The sequence below is a fragment of the Lontra canadensis genome, unplaced genomic scaffold, assembly GCF_010015895.1.
Source record: "Lontra canadensis isolate GAN:19392208 unplaced genomic scaffold, GSC_riverotter_1.0 scaffold107, whole genome shotgun sequence".
Classification (NCBI taxonomy): domain Eukaryota; kingdom Metazoa; phylum Chordata; class Mammalia; order Carnivora; family Mustelidae; genus Lontra; species Lontra canadensis.
Window position 1 is genome coordinate 6,235,545 of NW_022631101.1, and position 17,943 is coordinate 6,253,487.

The window sequence follows — 17,943 nt, forward strand, 5'->3', positions numbered from 1 at the left end:
TGGTGGAGAGTAGAAGAGCTCTCTGAGGTCCCTTGTACTACGTCACTAATCTCATTCGTGAGGGTTCCACTCGTACGTAGTCATTACCTCCCAAAGGCACCCTTCCACACATCACATTGTGGGGGAGAATTGCTCCATAGGATAACACAATATAGGGTAACACAAACAGCACATTGTATGACACTTGTGGCCTTTAGTCTTGCTATTGTTGATTCCGTGCAGTTTCTACATAGACCATATGATCTGTGGACAAGACAGTTTTATTTCTTGCTTCCTAATGACTGTCTTGTGCACTTCTTTTTCTCATTGCATTAGCTAGGACTTCCAGCACAATGTTAAGAATGGTGAGAGGGGACATCCTTGTCCCTGAATTGTACATTTTAAGAGCGGATTTTATGGTATGACGTCCTATTTAATCAAGTAAAAACATCTAATAGCTTCACATTCAACTTAGAAAAAAATTTGACATCTTGACCCTATACTACGAGGACTTGGAGATAGAAGGTCCAGTGTCCATTGCAATAATGTAGGACAGAGATGATTAGTCTTATGGCAATAATAACAGAAGAATTGGAGAAGGCTTTTGGTTTTTTTTAGAACTGGAAGTGATTTTAAGGTAAAATGAACATACTGTGTTCCCCAAACACCAGTGTTAGAGTTGTGGGGTATCAAAAGGTTTCCTGGCTCCATCTTACTAGTTTCTAGTTCACGGTTTCATACTGTCCCACTTCTTTCATTGAATTAAAGATATAAAAGGACTCTTGTTCTTCATATCTATAGAACACTTACTCTGTACTTCTTATTGTCCTGGGTTCACTTTCACGTTATACAACTCTTAAAAGATTCTTTAACTCATGTATTTTTTCCCCAAAATTTTCAGTGTCGTAATACAGGGAAAATGTGTAAACTAAATATAAAGTAGGTTATGAAAAATTTTCTAAATAAAAAGGAATTTTTCTAGAGTTGAAAGAATCATGTAATGCTTAATAGTAAAATCAAATTGAGATTTTTACAGCCTTTGAAAAACTCTTCTAGTAAGATTATTGAATCCTTTGTATTGCCTGATGAACACTTCCATACGTGAATGATTGTGAAACTAGCATAAAAGCACGATAGGCAGTTTATCTACGTAGCATTTCCGTATTTCACTTTCAAATTATACTGGGTAAAGGGTCGTACTTCTATAGCAGGAAAGGACGTGCAAGAAGTTATTAGCACGAAGAAAAGTGGTCTTTCGTAACCAAGCAATCAGGAGGTTTGACAGTAAATATTCTGTGTTGTATTAGAATCTCACTCTACTTTCTTTTTTGTTTGTTTTGGTATTTGACCATGGACAGCTTTTAAGCCTCAACCCTCTCTCAGCTGCTTTCCCTGTCTCTGGTGCAGTTTACCGTATAATTGATCAATACATACATACATAAATAAACCCACCCCAGACCACATATTCAGTGTATCCTCCTTTATCCCTTCTATTCCACAAGTGGTCGAATGTAGAAGCCCACGTGCCCTTTTGTTTGGTGCCCTCAGGAAGAGCAGACCCCTTGCAGGACCACCTCATAAAATGAATCTCCTTTTCTTGCTCTCAAGCTATTTTTCTGGCAACTTTGGAAAACTGCCCTTCTCTCCCTGGAAAGTCTCATTATGCATTAAACGTTTTTATCCCCTCTTGGTGTCTAGCATTATCAGTCTTGACACCCAAGACTAGATTTTGGAGGGGTTCATCTTGTGATGAACTACTTCTGAGGGGGTTGATATGTGAAGTTCCTATTTGGCCTACAAAACAACCAACCAACCCACTGTATTCTCAGGTGTATGTGTTCATTGTTAAGGAGAGACTCGATTGGTGATCTTTCCAAGGTACTCTAATGAAAGCTCCAAGTTGGGGGGAGATTGCACTTATCAGTCTCTATTCCTGAAATTTTATTTCCTAACACTTCTCATATGCTTAATATATTTGCCTCTGGGCTCCTGGCTGGCTCAGTCAGTAAAACATGTGACTCTTGATCTTGGGATTTTAAGTTCAAAGCCCATCTTGGGTGTAGAGATTACTTAGTAAAATGTATTTTTAAAAATTATACACACATACACATCCTCATGTACATCAAGGCCACTGCAAGTCATGGGTCTCGCGCAGGCATTACCGAAGGCACGTGGAAATGCCATCGAGTGCGTGTTCACCAGCTGCGCTTCAGATGTTTAGAGGGAGGGTCTGAGGGTCTGAAGTCGCACCGCTGTGGTATGGTAATCACAGCCACATAAATAAATATCCAAGCAGCAGACTGTGGAGAGAATAACTCAAGCAAATGATGAGTATATATTCATAAAATTGTGTGTCGTTTGATTCCATCATGGAAGAAAAATTGTTGCAGATGCCTGTCAGCCTCAACAAGCCTGAAGATGTAGTGTTCGCGTTTGTTATGAAGCACTGTAAGGAAACAGCATAGACTTGATCTGAGAGGGGGAAAAAACACGATTCATTTAGAGTTTTGAAAATATAATTTAATTTTATTACTTAAAATATAAGGATGATACATTCTGAGTAAAACGGCATCAGTGTAGTGGTTAAATGGGAATCCTATACCTGTACGCTGCATTTTGGTTGTTTTGATTAAGTTCTCCTGATAACTGCTCTCTTTAGTTCCCCAAAATAAGACTAACTTTTCACTCCTCTTTGATAGACAAGCACTATTTTCATAAAAGGAAGAGGATGACCTTCATTTCACCATTATTTCTATCCAATAGGCAATCCCTCCCAACCTATCATGAAAATCCATCTTTCAGTCTCAGAGTCTGCTGTTTCCTGCTCCTCTGGCAGAGCAATGGTTTTTGATGATCCCGTGGCCCTCTGTTATACAGACTAATCTGTAGAAGGGATCGGAACATGTTATTATTTACATCACTGTTTTACATATATTCTCTGCTCAACCCGTGTACTCCTTCAATTCCACAAAACACTGTATGATAAAGTTCAGTGTTCCTTCAAGATACATGGATGTGATGATTCCTGTTTAATAAAATAGGCCCTCTTATCTTACTGATCTGTCTCCAGAGACCATCATGGTAACACATGAAAAATGTAATGAAGGTATAACATCAACAAATTCCAAACTTCAGATCAAAAGACATCAATAGTGAGTGATGCAGGGCTTTCAAGGAAATGCAAGTAATATAAGTATTTTTAAAAGGAATGCTACATTCCCAAAGCTCTCCTTGCTCCACTGACACTCATCTCATGAGTCTTCAAATGAATTTGACTTTTACTTACTGTGAAGAATTTAACATCTGAGGTTTATCTTGGACTTATACATAGTTCTCCCTACTATAAATTCTCTAATGCATAGTGTATTGTGAGAAATGGTTAAATGATCTATGCCATTTATTACATTTCTAAGGTTCCTTTCCAGCATGAATTCTTTGGTGAATCCTGAGGTCAGACCGTTGTCTAAAGGCCTTGCCACATTCAGTACATTTGTATGGCTTCTCTCTAGTATGCGTTCTCTCAGGACCCCAAAGGTGTGAACGTTTGATAAAAGCCTTACCACACACAATACATTTGTGTGGTTTCTCTCCAGGATGTATATTCTGATGTCTTATGAGGCTTAAAGGCTTTGCCACATTCATTACATTTGTAAGGTTTCTCTCCAGTATGAATTCTCTGATGAATTGTAAGGTTTGAATTTTGACTAAAGGCCTTGCCACACACAATACATTTATATGGCTTCTCTCCAGTATGAATTCTCTGATGTCGAGTGAGGCGAGAACACCAGTTAAAGAATTTGCCACACTCACTACATTTGTAAGGTTTCTCTCTTCCATGAATTCTCTGATGAGCCCCCAAGCTTGAGCTTTGAATAAAAGCATTATCACATATACTAGATTCATGTTTCTTTTCGGTATGGATTTTCCAATGTCTAGTAAGGTGTATAAGCTGTATATATGTTTTATCACACTGATTACATTTATAAGGTTTCTCACCAGTATGTTTTTTTTTTTATGTTTAGTTAGGCTTGACTGGACAGTAAAGGCTTTGCCACACTCATTACATTGGTGAGGTTTCTCACTAGTATGAATTCTCTGATGTTCCACAAGACTTGAACTTTGGAAAAAAGCCTTACCACTATTCATTACATTTGTATGGTTTTTCTCCAAAATGGATTTTCTGATGTTTCATAAGGCTTGAAATGTGGATAAAAGTCTTGGTGCATACAGTACATTTGTGTGGCTTCTCTCCAGGATGTACATTCTGATGCTTAGTGAGGTGTGAGCATTGCTTCAAAGCCTTGCCACACTCATTACATTTATAAGGTTTCTCACCAGTATGAATTCTTCGGTGAATCCTGAGGGTAGACCACTGCCTAAAAACCTTGCCACATTCAGTACATTTGTATAGTTTCTCTCCAGTATGAATTCTCTCGTGATCCCAAAGATAGGAACGTTTGGTAAAACCCTTACCACATTCATTACATTTGTAAGGTTTCTCTCCAGTATGAATTCTCTCATGACGCCAGAGATCTGAACATTTGATAAAACCCTTACCACATTTATAACATTTGTGTGGTTTTTCTCCAGTATGAATTCTCCAGTGATTTGTAAGGTGGGAATTTTGATTAAAAACTTTGTCACAGATACTACATTTATATGGTTTCTCTCCTGTGTGGATTCACTGATGTCTTGTGAGGTTTGAGAACTGCTTAAAGGCTTTACCAGACTCATTACATTTGTAAGGTCTCTGCTCAGGATGAATTCTCTGATGACTAGTAAGGACTGAATGATGGCTAAAAGTCTTTTCACACTCACTACATTTGTACGGTTTTTCTTTAATTTTTGTTTTCTGGTGCTGTGTGAACAATGCAGGATACATAAAAACCCGTCCATATTTATTACAGAGGTTGGTTTTGACGCCAGGAAGAAATCTTGGAAGTGGCAAAATTGAAGAACAAGTTTTGACAGACTTCTCAACTTGATTACATTCATTAATTTTGTCCTTGTTAGGGTCCGTGATCAAAGAACGAGACTGATATAAAGCAAAAATCAAAGCTTTATTTCACGCCAAGCATCAAAAATCAAACTGACCGGTCAGGGCTGTCTCTTACGAAAAGGTGACGACGATGACCCCGGCAAGTCCGCTCTCAACGTGGCTGCTCTGGACAAGGCCTTTCTGTAGATGAGGCCACTCTGGACGAGGCCACTCCCAGGACGAGGCCGCAGCTGATGAGGTCGCTCCTCAGACAGGGCTGCTCCCCGGACAAGGGCTGCTCCGGCGAGGCCGCTCCTCGGACAAGGCTGCTCACAAAAAGAGGCCACTCTGGAGGAAGCCTCTTTCCTGACGAAGCCGCTCCCCGGAATGGCGCAGCTCCAGCGAGGCTGCGGCTCGGGGTATCAAGGCCGCTCCTGGCAGCGAAGCTGTTCGCAGCGAGGTTGCTGGCGTCTAGGCCATTCCTCGCTGTGTGTCAGCGGGGCCACTGGTGTCGGGACCGCTGGCGTCAAGACTGCTGGCGGCTCGGCTGCTGCTGGAGTGCTGGGACCTCTGGCGTGCTGGGACAGCTGGCGTCGGGACCACTGGTGTCAGGACCGCTGGTGGCTCCGCTACTCCCCACGGTGCCGCGGCCGAAGCCGCGGTGTGGGCGGGGCTGCTGGCGTTGGGGCCGCGGGAGGCTCGTCTAGCTCTGACAAGAGCTGTCACAACTTTCACAGCTCTTACAAGAGCTGCTACAGCTCCTATAGCTCTTACAAGAGCTGTCACAGCTCTCTTTCTTCTGCTCCCGCCGACTCCTCTACTGCTTCTTCTTCTTCTGACAGCTCTCCTTCTCCTCCTGCTTTATGGGGGTGGTTAAGCCCCGCCCCAAACAGGTAGCCAATTGAATCCTAATTCACCAGTGGATATACCCACGCCACACCGATTGGACGTCTTGGACGTCTTCACCCGGCCTGCCCCGCCCCTACTTCCGGGGTCCACAAGCTAGTTCCTCTGGGAGGGACAGGCCCTTACAGTCCTCAGTTTGAAATCTCTGCAGTTCAACCAGATGTGACTGAACGCTTAACCCAATTCTATTTTCAAAACATTTTGTATACTTGTTTCCTGTATAGACTATATTATTTTTTATCTTTAACAAATTTTTTACTAATGACTTCCCTTGCTTAAAATACTGATATGTACTTTTATTTAAAGATTTTATTTATTTATTTGACAGACAGGGATCACAAGTAGACAGAGAGGCAGGCAGAGAGAGAGAGAGAGGGAAGCAGGCTCCCCGCTGAGCAGAGAGCCCGATGCGGGACTCGATCCCAGGACCCTGAGATCATGACCTGAGCCGAAAGCAGCGGCTTAACCCACTGAGCCACCCAGGCGCCCCGATATGTACTTTTTCTTAAAGAAGCATGCTGCTTTAAAGGTAAATTAATCCAGGATTTGCTGTCTTGTTTATCTTTTCTACCAGTAAGATTTACAATATCTGTCACAAGTACTCCTTTGGAATTTCTTTCTTCATAGCCACAGTTACTCTCAAAATCAGACATATCTCCCCAAACTTCCCTGAAGTCAAAATCCTCAAGGCCATGGCTTTCATGTCTTCCCAAGACCACTGGCTGGCATAATTCTCTGTTATCAATTTCTTTCTTTGGTAATAATTCCTTGATCATGAATCTAGCAGAGCTATCTGAAAGATAATAATAAACCATAGTCTTCACATTAACTAGAGTTGCAAAATGGATATTACACTAAAAGTAAATAGATTGAAGAGATAAAAACTTCCCAGCCAACATCTGCAAATGTTTAAGAATGCAAAGTGAACAGAATAGAATCCTTTTAATAAAAGATGATGTGTATTTCAAATTACTTTAAGGGAAGCCTACTTTCTTTCTCTGTATGTGGTTTTTTGTTTGTTTTTAAGAGAAGGGGAGGGGAGGCAGAGGGAAAGATAGAGAGACTCAAGCAGGCTCCATACCCAGGATCGGTCATCTTGAGAGTCAGACGCTTAGCTGAGCCACCTAGGTGCCCTGGAAACTTACTTTCAAACACTGTATGACCAAATCGTTCACACTATGTAAATTTACATAAGTTCTGAAAGTGTATTTTTTGACCACCACACCAAAACACACACCAATTAGCAGTAGACAAATGTGGGTGTCTCATACTGTAAAGAAACAGATATTGGAGGGACAGGGTGGTACAGTTGGTTAAATGTCTGACTCTTGATTTGGGTTCGGGTTGTGATCTCAGGGTTGTGAGATAAAGCCCCACACTGGGCTCAGCACAGAGACTGCTTGGATTTCTCTCTCCCTCTCCCCCTACTCCCCTTTCTTTCTCTTTAAAATTAAAAAAAAGAAACATACAAATGCATATTTACAGTATAATTTTTATATGCAAATAAATGCTGAAGCACAGCTATATATGAAGTAATAGATTTGGGGGGGTGCAAATAATCCATTTACAAAATTAATGAGGGCGCCTGGCTGGCTCAGTCAGTAGAGCATGTGACATATCAGGGTTGTAAGTCTGAGCTCCATGTTGGGTATAAAGATTACTTAAAAATAAAATCTTAAAAAAAATTAACGAATAAGATAAATACATGGAAATTATGAATTGTAAAACTAAAAGCGTAATAGGAAAATCAAGAAGAATTTAATACATCTTTGGAATAACAAAATATTCTTAATATCTACTCTAAAGCTATCTATACGCTGCAGGATAGGCATTTTGGAACATTAACAACTGACGAATTGTATCATATTCCAAACTAGATGCTAAGATCCATAATCTGTAAATGACAAGTTATTAAATGAAATTTTTCAATTACACCAAGATAAGACCAATAGGTAAATAATAAATAACCACAATTACACAAAATTATAGACGGTGGAATTCTAATCCTTTCTCTCTCAATAAAAACAAGAGAAAAGATTTATGTTCCAGAAAAAGCACACAAGATAAGAATTGGAAAACATGTTAAGAAAAGTTCCCACCTATTCCCAGCAGTCTAAGTTATACCCATGTCCACTGGCTTCTGAAATACCAGTTTTCAAATAGCAGAAAGAACTGGGTAAAAGTAACAGTATGAAAATCACTGAGTATCGTAAGTGCATGTCTCCACAAAAACAGCAAGTAAGTTGGCAAAAACTGTCAGGATACTTCAAAACTATCCTTTAAAATAGAGGATAACTTAAGACATTGGCAGAAAAAAAAAAAAAAACAAAAACTGAGACTCCCTTGCTAGTCGACCTGCCCAACAAAAAATGGCAAAGGGAGGGGAGGGTATGTGCTATGGTGAGGGCTGTGAAGTGTGTAAGCCTGAGGAGTCACAGACCTGTACCCTGGGGCAAATAATACATTATATGTTAATAAAAATAATTTTTTAAAAAATGGCAAAAGGAATAAATGCCTCAGGCTAAAATGAAGGAAGAGACTAACTTGAATCCACATCAAAAATAAGGAACAGTAATAGTGCGTGTGTATAGGGTTACTGTATTACTGTATTTTTGGTTTGTTGCTCCTCTTTTTCCCTATTGATTTAAAAAACAAAACTTATTTTAAATCTACATGGATGGTCCCAACATATAGAGATAAAATTTTATGACAGTAACAGGAGAGGAGGACAGGATATAGAGGAGCCAAGTTTTCATATAGTACCTTGGGAATATTGTGGGAATGTAATATAGCTAATCTAATGAATTTTTTCATTTCCTAGTAGCAGTACTAATGAGACAAAATGTACTTAAAGTAAAAATTTTTATGAGACAAAGGACTATATATATATGTATTTTTTTAAAGATAACTCATTAAGGAATTACAAATATGAACATATACACAAGCGAACCCCAAAATATATGAAACATTTACAGACTTGAAGGGAGAAATAAAAGTTGTTCTAGAATAGTATTTGGAGACTTGCAGGCCTCACTTTCAAAAATGGAGAGCACAGCTAGACCCAAGTTCAGTAAGGATACAGACGATTTTAGCCTGACTATAAACCCAACGAGTACCAGCGAACACAGAACACTGCACCCAGTAAGAGCAAAATACATTCTTCTCTACCTGCATGTGGAACATTCTCCAGGACAGACCCTGTATCAGTCCATGAAGCAAGTCTCAACAAACTGAAAACGCAAAATCATACAAACTATTTTCTCCAACCACAAAAGAACGAAACTAGGAAGAACTGAAGGAAAACTGGAAAGCTCAAAAATACATGAAAAATTTTAAACAGTCTTAAAAAAAAAATCCCACGGGTCAAAGAAGGTATAACAAAGGAACTTAGAAAATACTTTGAGAGAAAAGAAACAAAACCACAACAGAGCAAAGGTTACAGCATAGTTTTGGTGCGGACATGCTTATAGTCCTGCAGCGTGAAAGCAGTTTTACTGCTGGATCGAGAGCCCTACCCTACTCCCCGGCCGGACACACTTTCTGATGTGCAGCGAAAGCAGAACTGAAGAAACGGATGGGGGGCTTGAGGAGGCAGAGAACTCTGGGGCCCCAGATGCTGATGTTTCCCAACCCCAGGAGACGGTCTCCCATGTATACAGAATGGGGTAGATCCTGGAAAAGGCCTGGTGCCAGGACTGGGGAGTCTTCAGCTCTGACCCATGTGGAGTGGAAACAAGAATGGGACTGAGGCCAAGGACCTTAATTAAAACCAGCCTCCCAGTGCTCCTTAAGGTCAAGGGACCAAAGAAGTCATAGGGGCAGGGGGTTCCGGGCTGGCTCAGTCCGTACAGCATACGACTCATCTCTGGGTTGTAGGTTTGAGCCCCACATTGGGTGAAGAGATTACTTAAAATCTTTTAAAAAAAGAGGTCATAGGAGCATATAGTAGAGAGCCACAGGTCATGATGAAGATTTTGCTTTGGTCTTTGCATGAGCTAGAGGTTGCGAGGCTACACTTCCACATGTCTGAAGAAAGGAGTGACGAAGGGAAGTGAACTTTCCTCCAAGAGCTCACAAGAAGGAAAAACTCTCCCACTGGGAGAAAGGTCCCCAAACACTATTGATGGTACGGCCCCCTCTCTGCCCTTCTGAGCTCTTGCCTGTGTTCCCACCCATTTGGCTTTTTCACTGTTTTCACCTTGCTCTCCACAGTCTGGGGCTCTTTCCCTTGCTCCAAAATAAAGGTGTTATTCAGGCCAGGAAGAGGGATTCCTGCTTAGAAGAAGAAAGGAATATGATGTGCTGTGTCTTTTCCAGAATACACATTCCAGCCCTTTGTTCAGCTGACACGAGAGGACGTTACAGATGTGTCTAGAAAAAAATTTTCACAAAGTTGTTCAGTCTGTCCTTCTGAATGCTTAAGGGATATTTTTAAAACATTGATATCCAGCTCTCTTCCAAGAACTACTGAGTCAAAAGTACTGGGATAAAAGTGGATCCAGAATCAGATGTTTTTTAAAGTTTGCCGTAAGGTTTTGTTCTTACTCAGCTTTTGGAAGTGCCCCTAAGCTAGGGTGGAGTGGGGAGATCATCTGAGGACGGGGGGAGGTGAAAGTCTACATGCTGCCTCATAAACTTTTTCATGTCAGAAGGTACACGGCCTCAATCTTAGGCAGGGCAAGGGCTCCTAAGAGACTCACTGGGGCAGCCCCTGACTTCTGGAGGAACGTTATCCTCACCGAGGGAGACCAGGTTCCGGTAGTTCTCCACCTTCACGTCCCTGTACAAGGCCCTCTGGGCAGGGTCCAGGCACTCCCACTCCTCCCGAGAGAATTCGATGGCCACATCCCTGAAGGTCAAGCGTTCCTGAAATGAAAAACACATTTCACCAAGGAACCTTGGGGAGCCTGCTCATGTTCACACAAAATGTGAGCAGGAAAGGGATGTCAGGATCGATTCAACTGAAATGAATGTTCAGACATCATTTTGAGCAAGAATATATAATTGTGAGCAAACTATACATCCCTAGTTTTATTCTATCAGTGGATATCAGATCCACTAAAACAGTGAAGACTGCCCATTTTCGTGGAAAATAAAAGAACTATATATACATGAAAACTCTCCAGCACACGGTTGGTTATGTGGACATGGTATATATTGTGTTCTCCACACTAGTGATAGGTCTACACACCTAGAGGATCTAGAGCACAAGAGGTATCTTCAGGTGTGACAAATTATCTGTAAAAATATAAATTACAGGGGCGCCTGGGTGGCTCAGTGGGTTAAGCCTCTGCCTTCAGCCCCGGTCATGGTCTCAGAGTCCTGAGATCGAGCCCCGCATCAGGCTCTCTGCTCGGCGGGGAGCCTGCTTCCCCCTCTCTCTCTCTGCCTGCCGCTCTGCCTGCTTATGATCTCTCTGTGTCAAATAAATAAATAAAATCTTTAAAAATATATATAAATGACATGTTTTCATTTAAAGTCAGACATTTAATCATTATGGAGTTTATTAGCCAAATGGAGTTTATTCTAACAACAGCAACAACAAAAACCCAATTCATGAGGAGGAACTTTACTAATGTACGTTAATTTCACAGATTAAGTAAAACACAGGTTGATCACAGCAGATCTTGGAAGAAATACTGGATGATTAAAAATCATGCCAAACAGGACATTTAAAAACCTGTTACTGAGCAAGACCAGTCCACCAGGCATCACAAATTCTAGTAAGTGCTGGAAGGATTTCTGCCACAGGTGAGGCTGAAGCCCGTGGACCAGCCAGGCTCTTGTCAGTCACCACTGATGACTGATGATGATGCCTGAGGCCTGACGGGGTGAGGGGAGACACCCAATCCCATTAGCACTTGTGTCAGGACCTCTATTTGCAAGACATTTCCCAACCTATGTGAAGAGGAAACTTTACTGAAAGACGGAACAAAGACATGGCCAAAGACTGACAAGTGTTAATTCTTACTGAAAAATGTGGTGACATAAAGACCTCATGATTCAGAAATTCAGAGCAATTCAAATACAGAAGAAATGTGGGGTTTAAAAGAAAAAAAAAGTCTCCATGAGGCTGAGGAGAATCACTTTGAAAAGAAAAAATGGAAAGCCTTGCCAAACAACAGGGGAACCTGTTAATGTGTGTGTTACCTGAAACTTTTCAATCAATGAAATAAATAGCTACAAGATATACATTAAAAAGCCAAATGAAAGAGACAATTTTAAACAAAGAGTACTAAGTGGAACACAGTACTTTGAGATTACGCTATCTGAGGTTTTCCGAGGCAAGATAAGAAAGCAGAGGGCAAGAAAGATTGACGTTTCACTGCACACTGCTAAACTAAGAAAGACACAAGCATGTATGTAAAGAATTAAACCACAAAATATAAGATAGCTCCTAAAAATACCTCAAAGGAAAACAGCAAACTATGAAAAACCATGTTTGAGTCCACAAAAATAATGCAAATTACAAGTTGGTAGAAAATGGAAATAGAAGGGATTGTCCTTTTCCCCCCAATTTTCAAAACGCAAAGAGATTACAGCACCAAGTTTTGCTTACATTGGCGGGGGAGGGAGTCACACATGTTGTGGGACGGGGTACTTTGCAGCTTCAGGGGACCGCATCGGACAGAGTCTGTCCTCGTGTAATGCACTGTCCTCCACCTGGTAATCACAGGTCAAGTTGCCCAACCCAGAGAAGTCCCCTGACGTCTGCAGAGAGAGATCGGGCTGCTCATACGCAGCCACTGCGGCATTCTTTATACCAATGAAAGATGGTGAAGGTCCCACATGTCTTCATTAAGAGACTGCCCACGTGAGGATCAAAGAGCGAGCTGTGTCTCTGTTTATTAACCTGAAAACAACGACTAGACGTGCTGGGTACATTTTTTTTTTAATTTGCAAAATAAAATATTACAACAAACTTCATTGAGCATTTTTTTTCTAAAATTTTATAACAACGTGTAAATGCATTTTTATAAGGTTGGAACTGCTTCTTGCCACGGAACTGACAACAGTGGTTCCCCACTGAGACATGAACAGTGGAGGGCAGGACAGGGAGGGGTGTCCCCTTCCCATTACATCTGACTGCCTAAGCTACTGCTTTGTGAGGAGTTTAATCAGTCAGTACATCCATACATACATGAGTCACTCATCTATGTGATACTGAAAATAAAAGAGATACAATACTTAAAAATAATGGTGGAACCAGAATTTGCCCTCTGACGGCAAAAAGAAAGTTCTATGGTCCGCATCTTGGCTACATAACCGCCATTTTTACCTAAAACATCTGCTGCACAAGAGTTGCTACAGGAACACCATGGTCTCTGTGGATAAATGCGCTGAGAATGATTTTTAAAAACCTCTTACTGTTATTTAGGTTGATTCCATTTTTAAAGCCAATTATGGATGAAAACATCCTACTGATAATCTATTCCTGAACTTTATTCTAAATCGTTATTCTAAATCGTATTTTAGAACCAGAAACACTATGTGTGGTTCACTTGTTTAGCTTTGAATGCATTATAAAGTCAGGCAGGGCTGATATCCTCTTCTCGTGCTTGTTTTCTGGAATTTTCCAACTATCCATACACGTTAATATGTGACTTCCCCATGTAGCTCCTTGGCTCCTGGTCTGACAGCTGACAGCACACACCTGATGTGAAGCCCACCAGGATGCAGGATGCGCCCGGGGTGCCCCCTCACAGGCTCCACGTCACTGGGGCACAAGGAGATGGAATCTGAGTGGAGGGAGACGGACTGAGGGAAGGCCTGGGGGAGTGTGCACAGACACGACTCAGCGGGACACTTCAGGGTCAGAGAAGGTGAGCGAGGAATGAGAGACAGAAAGCCCAGAATATGACTGTACCTGACAGCCAGCCATTCCTGCCTCCCTCCTTTCCTCTTCCTCCTCGTCCACGCTGCTGCTTCCTCAGACGAGATCAGCCTTGAGAATTCAATCCTAGGAGTCAAGAAGCTGCAGTTGAATGCTTAGAATCAACCGACGTCCTTCCTGTACCACAACATCACACAGGAAGCCCTCTCCGTGTGCAAACGACAGTCCTCTGCTGCCCACTGCCACAGGAGGGGGCTCAGGGACAGGGACTTCCTCCAGACACCAACCAGCGAGTGTCCCCACCCCTTTCTTCAGAACTGGCTCCTGCCCGGGTGAAGCCCCCGCACAACACACGGCAACAGTGGGGACCTGGGCTGGACCCGACACTCCCCTCCAGGTCACAGACCCGCCCTGATCACACCCCACGCAGAGCAGGGCCCCCTCCCCTCTCCCTGGGTCAGGGGCTGCTCTCAGCCTCTGAGACGGAGAACCCAGAGCCTTGGTGATGCTGGATCCACACCGGAAGCACGTGGGGCACTTTAAGTGGTACTGAGGCTGAGTCCTATCCTCCCCTCCGGCCACTGCAGGGGGCATCTCTGGGAGGGACACCGGAGCTGTATCTGCAAAATGCCTCAGCAGTCCCGCGTGATGCTGGGTGCTGCACACTCACAGCCCAGCACACCTACCTTCTGGCTCTGCTCGCCCCTGGGCCCTGCTGTCATGAGTGTCCAGCCAGTGGAAGGGGAGGGAGCAGAGAGAAACATGCAGAGCAGGCAAAAGGGACCAGAATTGAGGGTGAGGGAGTATGTGGACTGTTAAAGGGAGTGGAAGATGAAGGGACAGAAGCCAGAGAAGGTGTCACTGAGAGGTGATCTCAGAACCAAAGACCCAAGGAAAGAAGAGGTTTTGCCCCTTGCATGTGAGGGGCCAGAGACTTCCAGGCAGAAGGACCCCATGTGAAGACCCAGGGATGGTGGCATTCTGGGCTCCAGAAAGGACAGGGAGGCCTCTATGGCTGGAGCAGGGTGAGTGGAGGAGACAAAGAGCAGGTAAGATCAGAGTAGTAAAGCAAGCCGATCAGAAAGTTCCAGAGCAGATCAGAATTCTTCACACTTTTTCTCCCATACCTCAGAAGACTTTTGGAAACCATGTATCCCCTTATCTATTTTGAGTAAACATCTAATTTTTATTTCTTTTGTCCTAAGTTAAAACACCAATAAGCAACGGCTTGTATACTTTGCAAACATGCCAGGATGCCCCCCTAGGCTGTAGGAAACACAGAGTCGCCTTATAAGCAGAGGCAGACTGCAGGAGACACTTGGAGGAGTTTGTGGGGTCATTGCTGGATGTATTAAGGGGAAGATGCCAGGCTATCATCCCAGCAGAGATGTCACAGAGACAGCTGGATACAGGGCCCTGGTTTCGGGAGAGCGGTCTGGTGGTCTGGGTGGAGTGGTGCAAAGTGACGGTGTTCAGAGTTACAAGATGGAGCGACATGGAAAGGTAGGAGGTGGAGACAGAAGAGAAGGGGTTCAGAGAATAAGCCAAGGGGTGACTGGAAGATAGATTTGTTTAAAAAAAAATACTGTGATGTGGAAACCCAAGAGAAAGTCCTTCAGGTCCCCAGTGACTCAGACATGGAGTGTCTCAGCAGCATGGTGGATATGAAAGTGAGGACTGGGGTGCCTGGGTGGCTCAGTTGGTTAAGCGTCTGCCTTTGGCAGCCAGTGTCCAACGTCTGGTCAATGCAGGAAAGAGAAACTTGTTCCTTTCCTCAAACTGGACGGGCCCCACATCCAGAGCTCTCTGCTGTAGCCATCGAGTGGGTCTGGATTTTTGTTCTGAGGGCAGCAGGAAGCCAACGAAGGGATTAAAACCAGCGGATTCCTTCCAGGCTCTGTTTGTCCCTCTGCCGTCACCCATTGCCCGTTTTTCTGTCTCAGCACTACCCCTGTCTGCCACGGCTCCAATTCTATTCTCCCACGGTCTCAGTCGGATGTATCTGCTCCTCGCTGCCCCACTCCTACCACCCGTTAAGGGGACTCTCGTCTAATGTGCTACCCTTCACCTCTCTGGAGATACGTTTTAATCTGGATTTCTCCATTCTCCCTCCACTTTCTCTGGTTCACTCCACTCGTACTCTCTCTCCACGTCCGCCTGCTCTACACTTTGTTCCTTTCTCACACACGTAGTCTTTCTCACGCTCTCTGGCTGTCCGCTCGCCCCACACCCTCACACAAGTATGGAATAAAGATGTTCTTTTCCTGGGAAGAAGCCTTACTTTCTAGTAGGGCTTCGGGAACGCAAACACCACGACAAGCACAGCCAGTGGCATGTTTGTGCGGAAGAAACCCTAAGGCGGCGAGTACAAAGAGGACTGCCGCCTCCAGAGGTCGCGTAGGTGGAGGGGGCGTCAGGGGAGAGGGAACCCCAAGGCCATGGAGATGTGGCGGCCGGTTCTGAACGAGCGCCTCCGCCCTGGGGGACAGGGAGGGAAGGCTCCACGCTCAGCGCGGCTGAGAGGGGCAGAGGCCGGAGCCTGGCGGGAGTCCCGGAGGGTTTTTTCCAGCAAGAAGATGAGGCAGGCGCTGTCTACCTGGACGGAAGGCGGGCATCCGCCTCGGCGATTTTAACTCCAAACAGACGTGAACCCCTGGACCCGCAGTGGAGCCCCCAGGCCTGGAATGTCTGATGATGCTGCCGGGAATCATCGGGCGCGGGACACGTGGGCGAAGAGGTTTTATCGTACGTGGCGATCCCGAACCCCGGGTGCTGAGGACTGGAGCCCGGGGGCGGGGGAACGGTCCCGCAAAGACCAGTGTTGAACAAGAAAATCTGACACTGACTCACGGGGCTATGCCCTTCGCTCCGCTTTCGCCTCTGCAACACGCCGCGCGTGCGCGTCGTGTGACCGGCCGAGCCATGGACGGTGGCCTGGACTGGACAGAAGGGGCGTGACCGACGTAAGGGCGGAATCTGGACCTCCGCCCCGCCTCCGGTCGTTTCCTGCCTTTTCAAGCCCAAAGTAGTTCGGTGTCTCGGGGACGAACAGTCTCCTGGCTAATTTAAATTAATGTTTCAAACAACGTGAGATTAGAATTGTGTATTCTATTAGAAGCTGAGATGTTTTCCTGTTAAATTGGAACCGGTTTTACATTTTTTTTTAAAAGATTTTATTTATTTATTTGACAGAAAGAGATCACAAGTGGGTAGGCGGGCGGAGCAGGCTCCCCGCTGCGCAGAGAGCCGGATGCGGGGCTCCATCCCAGGACCCTGAGATCATGACCTGAGGTGAAGGCAGAGGCTTCAACCCACTGAGCCACCCAGGCGCCCCTACATTGGAACCGGTTTAAGTAAAAGCTCAGGGGGTGGTGTTGGGGTTTTAAAAAATCGTCTCACAAGCCAGCAGCCCTCTCCACAAAAGTAGTACAGGAAGAAAAACAGTTTCATTAGTGAATAAGCATTAAACCAGAATGTGATGTGCATCAGAGGCAGTCTTGAGAGACTGCAAAAATGAATCTCACCCTGTGAGAGAAGACAAGGCGATACGACGGATTACATACGTGTTCTCATAACTACTCCTCGCGAAGACACGACAGCACCATTTGTCACACATGGTTCTTCCTGACATCACCAGGTAAGCTGGTGGCCGTTTGTGTTAGCTAATTGGCTTTAACCAAAGGGAAAACAAACGTCTTTATAACAGGAGGGAGTTTTGCCACTAGGAACAAGGCAACTGCTGAGTTAGGCACCTATCCTTCCACAAGAATTGGGAGATAAAGAGATATCCCCTTTTATGTTTACATTTCAAAGAGATAGCTCCCAGATCCTTGAGCAAACATTCCTGAGTTACAGTGTTGGCAAGAGCCTGATTTAGCTTTTCAAAAAGGTACAAACATTTCAAACAGGAAGAAAAAGAACTTACAAGTTTTCTAAGGGAAATGATCTAGGAAAAGGGAGAAAGAGAAGTCTCTTCGCTTTTTCTTCCCCCAAGAGGGAAGAAAAGAAAAATATTCTCACATTTTTAAATGTGAAAAGAAAAATGTTCTCACATTTTTAGTTTACATTTTTCCTTACAGAAGCACCATGCATTCGTTTCATTAAAGCAATATTGTTTGACACCCGCGATGTGCTCACATCTCAGGAACTGTGCTGGGAATTTCACATATCGTTTGTGAGTTAATTCTTGTAATACCCTGGGAGTTGGGTTTTAGATAACCATTTTCCTCAGGAGGATTTAGGTGCA

The 17,943-nt window shown here is 43.8% G+C and overlaps 1 pseudogene; it reads right to left on the bottom strand.

Moving 5' to 3' along the window:
- Window positions 1-3,330: 3,330 nt before the first annotated feature.
- LOC116855964 lies at window positions 3,331-16,398 on the bottom strand (annotated as a pseudogene).
- Between the last annotated feature and the right edge of the window lie 1,545 nt (window positions 16,399-17,943).